This window comes from Chelonia mydas, chromosome 7 (assembly GCF_015237465.2).
Source record: "Chelonia mydas isolate rCheMyd1 chromosome 7, rCheMyd1.pri.v2, whole genome shotgun sequence".
Lineage (NCBI taxonomy): Eukaryota > Metazoa > Chordata > Testudines > Cheloniidae > Chelonia > Chelonia mydas.
This window is the reverse complement of record NC_057853.1, coordinates 122,588,342-122,594,341: the sequence shown is the minus strand read 5'-3', so window position 1 is coordinate 122,594,341 and position 6,000 is coordinate 122,588,342. Positions and strand designations below refer to the sequence as shown.

Genomic DNA, 6,000 nt, shown 5'->3' with positions numbered 1-6,000 from the left:
CTGGGCGCCCTCCCCCACACCCTGCTGCTACTCACTCCCTCCCCACCCGCCTGCCACATGCCAGCCCCCGGGCGCCCTCCCCCACACCCTGCTGCTGCTGCTACTCACCCCCTCCCCACCCGCCTGCCACATGCCAGCCCCCGGGCGCCCTCCCCCAGACCCTGCTGCTGCTACGCACCCCCTCTGCCCCCTGCCTGCCACATGCCAGCCCCCGGTCACCCTCCCCCACACCCTGCTGCTGCTATGCACCCCCTCTGCCCCCTGCCTGCCACATGCCAGCCCCCGGGCGCCCTCCCCCACACCCTGCTGCTGCTGCTACTCACCCCCTCCCCACCCGCCTGCCACATGCCAGCCCCCGGGCGCCCTCCCCCAGACCCTGCTGCTGCTACGCACCCCCTCTGCCCCCTGCCTGCCACATGCCAGCCCCCGGTCACCCTCCCCCACACCCTGCTGCTGCTATGCACCCCCTCTGCCCCCTGCCTGCCACATGCCAGCCCCCGGGCGCCCTCCCCCACACCCTGCTGCTGCTACTCACCCCCTCCCCACCCACGTGCCACATGCCAGCCCCCGGGCGCCCTCCCCCAGACCCTGCTGCTGCTACGCACCCCCTCTGCCCCCTGCCTGCCACATGCCAGCCCCCGGGCGCCCTCCCCCACACCCTGCTGCTGCTACGCACCCCCTCTGCCCCTTGCCTGCCACATGCCAGCCCCCGGGCACCCTCCCCCAGACTCTGCTGCTGCTATGCACCCCCTCTGCCCCCTGCCTGCCACATGCCAGCCCCCGAGCGCCCTCCCCCACACCCTGCTGCTGCTGCTACTCACCCCCTCCCCACCCACGTGCCACATGCCAGCCCCCAGGCGCCCTCCCCCACACCCTGCTGCTGCTGCTACTCACCCCCTCCCCACCCGCCTGCCACATGCCAGCCCCCGGGCGCCCTCCCCCAGACCCTGCTGCTGCTATGCACCCCCTCTGCCCCCTGCCTGCCACATGCCAGCCCCCGGGAGCCCTCCCCCACACCCTGCTGCTGCTTTGCACCCCCTCTGCCCCCTGCCTGCCACATGCCAGCCCCCGGGCGCCCTCCCCCACACCCTGCTGCTGCTACTCACCCCCTCCCCACCCACGTGCCACATGCCAGCCCCCGGACGCCCTCCCCCACACCTTGCTGCTGCTGCTCACCCCCCCCCCCCCCACCTGCCTGCCACCGGGGCCAGCCCCCGGACATCCTCCCCCAGACCCTGCTGCTGCTCAGCCCCTCCCCACCCATGTGCTAAGGTGGGCTGGGGGAGGGGGTGGGTGCAGGGTGGGGGAGGGGATGGGTGCTGGGTTGGAGTGTGAAGGGGGAGGGGCTGGGTGCTGGGTGCTAGGATAGGTCACTGGGGGAAGGGGGTTCCTGTTCCTTCTATCCCATGGAATGTGACTCTGGCCAGTCTCACTCAGCGAAATGTCCCATCTCGTTTTGGCTCCTGCTCAGGTTGTGGCCTCTGTGGCTTCCAGTGGCTGTGAGTTCCCCAGGCTAATTGTGGCTTGGGTTAAGAGCACCTCCTTTGATCAGCTGGAGTGTGCTTTCCTCACCTGCCCCTAGGGTCCCCTTGTCCCTGTGCTAGGGGCAGGGTGGGGGAGAAGCTGTCAGTGCCATCCCTGTGCTAGGCAACTTGTGCCCTGCTGTCCTGTCCCCCCATGGCCCCCCACTTCCTGCACCAGCCGCTCCCACTGTTTCACCCCCAGTGCACGCCTCGGAGCCTCCCTTTCTGAAACAGGGTGGCCAGTGGGGAAGGTCCAAGGGCAGGGGCAGAGGAAGGGCTACCCTGTGCTTAGGAGCCTGGCCTGGGGCTCTACCCGCCCTCCTCGGCCCCAGACTTCCTAGGTGGCCCTGGATGAGTCCCTCAGTCTCTCGGGGTCTCCCCACCTGTGCCCGGCCACTGGGGGGTGAGGGGCACACAGGTACAGGGGGAACAGACAGACCAGCGCCTCGGATGGATAAAACCACCCGCAGCATCCCGGGGCTGAAATAACCCAGTGGCCCAGTCCCTGCGTGCCCCAGCAGGAGAGGGCTGGAGGGAGGGCAGAGGCTCCCCGATCGGCCCGTCCGGGGCAAAGACGGGTGTGAGGCACGGGCGGGCGCCAGGCGAGCCAGTGATGGACAGCGCAGTGTGCGCACGGGGACGTGGACACGCTCCGATGCTCACACAGGAGGATGGTGCATCCCCAGTGGCATAATGAGCCTGCTTGAAGGCCCCAGGGAGCCAGCGGGCCCGGCCCCATTGGCAGTCTCAGCATGCTCGGCCTGGCTGCCTGCCTGCTTGTTTTCGTACCTGGCTGTCGTGGGGGGCAGGGGAGCGGGCTCCACGCGCTGTGCTGAGAACACCAAGCTGGTCACTGAGGCTGAGAGACAGCCAGCTGCGGCTGCTCACAGCTCCGCGGGGACTGGGGGAGTTGACAGGGGCGCTGGCTGAGGGGCCGGTTGCAGTGTCGAGGCCTGAAGCAGCTGGATGGGCTCCGGGGCCCCCGCACTGCCCCGGGGGGCACAGAGCAGGGGCTGTGGTGCCCGGAGCAGGTGTGTGGCTGGGGCAGCCCCTCTTCCTGGGCCCCGAACACCTGTGCACCCGGGGCACGGCGTGCTGGGCGGAGTGCTCGGGCGCAGGGCGGCAGCAGGGGCCGGCATGGGGCCACGGCAGACCGGGTGCTTCCGACTTTGGACTGGGACTAAGGTGATCCAGGTTCAGTTCCTGGCTCTGGCGCCAACTCCCTGTTACCCTCGGGCAGCTCCTGGCTTCTCTCTGAGCCCCAGCACCCCGTACAGTGTGGGGGTGACAGTCCTGCCCCCTCCCTCTGGGTAGGAAAGATCGCGCCGTAGGAGTCCGGGCAGCACCGGGCACAGCGGGCAGTGCTGCTATCGGCCGCGGGCAGCGAAGGGTGCAGGTCCCGCACGGGTGGCCTTGTTTCTGTTTGTGGGGGATGGAGATGGCAGCCCAGCGACTGGCCGGCTCCTGGCTGCCAGGCCAGTGGGACTGCCGTGGTATCAGCTCCTCCCCCATCACCAAACCCATCTCCAAGCCACCTGGGCCAGCGAGACCCGAGGGCCCGACCTGCGGCTGGGCCAGGGCTCTGCACGGGGCCTGCTGGGGGCTGCCTCGGGGACCGTGGGGCCCAGCCCCTGGCGGGATCCCAGCAGCAGCATCTTCCACCCCCCCGGCCAGGACTGAGCCTCGGGCTGCAGGCTCGGACACGGGTGGGAACCTCCCTGTGCTCTGGCTTCCCATGGCAGGAGACTCCCCCGGCTGCGGCGGCTCCAGCTCCCCCGCAGACCCCCGCCCGGCCCCTCCCCAACCGGCGAGTAACCCCCACTCCTCGTCCCCACCCCTGGGGCTCCCCCCACCAGGCTGGGCCTCTCCCGCCCCGAGCCCCTGGCTCCAGGCAGGGAGGGCCCAGGACTGCCCCCCAGGGCGCTCGCCTGACAGCCCCACACCTCGGGCAGCAAGGGAAGGGGAGGCAAAGGGCCAGGGCTGGGTGCGGGGGGCACCTGGGGGTCCAGGGGCCGGGAGCTGCCGGGCCACGTGCTACCGTCCTGCGAGCGCAGCGCCCCGGGGCCCCGCGGCGCCGGCGGCTGCAGGACCCGCCCGGGCAGCTCCGGGCCCCCACCGCCCCTCCACGCCCGGGCCCCGAGAGCTCCTGCCACGCCGGGTAGTAAATCAGCGCCGCCGGCCCCGCCTCCCAGCTCCCCATTGGCCGCCGCCGGCGCAGCTCCCGAGCCCATTGGCCGCCGGGCCGTGGCCGGCTCCCTATAAGTGGTCCGCGGGGCTGGCCGGGCTGCAGCCGCGGGAGCCGGGCCGGCAGCGGGGAGCAGCGTGCGGGCTGTGCCGGGCCCCGTGAGTAGCCGTGGGCGGGTCAGGTTCCCCGAGGCTGGGCAGGAGGCGACGGGGATGGGCGCAGGGGGCGGGGCGTGGGGGGCTTGGTAGCACCTGGGGCAAAGTTCTGTTCTGCCTCCCCGAAGGGCTGCCATGGGGTGGGGGCAGTGGCTGGGGTGAGGGATATTGGGGAGGGGGGCTGATGGGGAAGGAGGCGGTATGGCTGGGGCCAAGGGAAGGGGGTGGGTGACAGGCATGGGGAGGGATGCTAGGGAGTGGTTATGGATGGGAGGGCATGGGGTGGGGGGGGTGATGGCCCTTGGTGGGGTTGGGGGCTCTCTATCCGCAGAGTCCCCTGGCACAGCGGGCGGCTGGCTGGCAGCCTGCAGGTGGAAGTGGCCGCTCTCCTCAGAGGAGCCCACGTCCCGTCGGGCTGGCGCTCGGATGCTAAGGTGACTGCCCAGCGCCACACTGCATTAGCAGCTGGCTGAGCCCCAGAGCCCAGGGCTCCAAAGCCGAGGGGGCCGAGTGGCACCAGACTGGCTGGGGGAGCCGGCTATCCAGGTTCTGCCGGTTACAGCCCCTCAGAGCTGCCCAGTGCAGCGATGGGACCGTGCTGGCTGGGTCAGTGGGGGGCTGGAGCAGGGTGTAGTGTGGGGGGGCTGAGAGCCACTGAACCAGACCATAGCCCCTGGATATGGTGGAGACCGTGCCAAGCCAGGGGATTTGGCAGCACCCCTAGCTCGAGCGCCTCTGGGGGTCCGAACACCCTGGGCCTGGCGGTGCTTGGCTGGATTCCTCCAGCTGGGGTCCAGCGTGAGCGGCTGCTTGCAGCCCTGGGCTGGATCTGCAGGCTCTGGGCTGGGACCGTGGGTTCACTGCGGCACCACCTGGGCACCTGGCGCTTCGCTGGGCTCTGGTTCCAAGCGGTGCCTGGAAGTGACCAGCAGGAGAGCTTTGGGTGGGATGAGCCCCCTGGGCTGCCAGTGGGGGGGCTGTAACCTCACTGGGGTGCTGGGAGGTCATGGCATGTGGCTGCATGGCGCTCTGTGATGCCATTCACCAGGGCGAGGTGGTGGCTGGGGAGTTGTGACCTCACCAGGATGCTGCGAGGGGTGCTGGACTGTCACCATGGCTGGGAAGTGACCTGGCCCAGCCCACTTGGGGTGGGGTCCCTGCACACGGAGAAGGTGGGGCTGGGGTGGCCCGGGCTGTGCTTCCCCCTGCCCAGACACCTGGAATACTCAGGCACCCATCCTGTGGGCGCAGCTTCTGAAGGGGGTGGGAGAGGTTGGGGCTACCTGGGGGGCTGTGGGATCTGGACTGCCCACAGGAGAGAGCCATGAGTCAGTCACCTGGTGCCAGGAGCTTGAGGGAGAGAAGGGAACCAGGCACAGTGGAGTGATCCATCCCATCTTCCAGCCCCAGCTTCTGGCAGAGGTGACCCCAGCTCAGTGCTAGGTGCCCTGGCTGCTCTGAGCCTTGGGGGGGCTGGGATGTCGCCACTCGCTCCCCCTTGGTGTCCCCCAGGGAGGCCCCAAAGAGCAGTCTCTGCCTCCCCCATTCCCACAGGATTGGGCCCCATGGGCCGGCCCAGGCCAGCACAGCACTCTTTACTGGGCTGCTCCCTGCCCTGGAGGCGGTGCTTACTCCAGCACCCCCTACTCCCTGTGCCCCTCTTCTCTCTGGCCTCGCCCCATGGCTGCCCCTGGGCTCTGGAGCCAGGCCAAGAACTCTCTGAGGCTCACCTCTACCTCCTGCCTGAGGGTGAAGCCTCATGCCCCTCCCGGCCCTGAAGGCTGCCCAGGAGCTCTGAGCCCCACATCTGGCCCTTGGGTCTGCCCCTTGTGCTTTGTTCCCTGCCCTGGAAGTGTGATGGGGGGGACTAGGCAGAGGTGGGAGCCTGGGGTTATTGTCCCCAGCAAAGGGCACCCCATTGCAGCTGGGCTGGGTTAGTGGGGAGGGGTCAGGGTGACTGTTTTGGCCTGGGTCCCAGGCTGCCCTGCCCCGCCCTTGTTTTCTGGCTCTGGGTTTATCCCATGCAGGAGTGAGGTCCCCCTGTCTGGGCCCAAGGGCTGGCTGCAGCTCTGGGCCTAGCTGTGGCATGATGGCGCTCGCTGCTGGGCTGACTCCCTGGGGGTCAGGGCAGGGGCAG

The 6,000-nt window shown here is 69.8% G+C and overlaps 1 protein-coding gene across 3 annotated transcripts in view; it reads left to right on the top strand.

Moving 5' to 3' along the window:
* The first annotated feature begins 3,809 nt into the window (after positions 1-3,809).
* Positions 3,810-6,000, top strand: part of CRTAC1 (cartilage acidic protein 1) — a 38,733-nt gene continuing 36,542 nt past the window's right edge. For all 3 annotated transcript variants that reach the window (XM_037905495.2, XM_037905498.2, XM_037905496.2), the window contains exon 1: positions 3,810-3,866. The gene's annotated coding sequence lies outside the window, so the exon portion shown is untranslated. The remainder of the gene's footprint in view (positions 3,867-6,000) is intronic.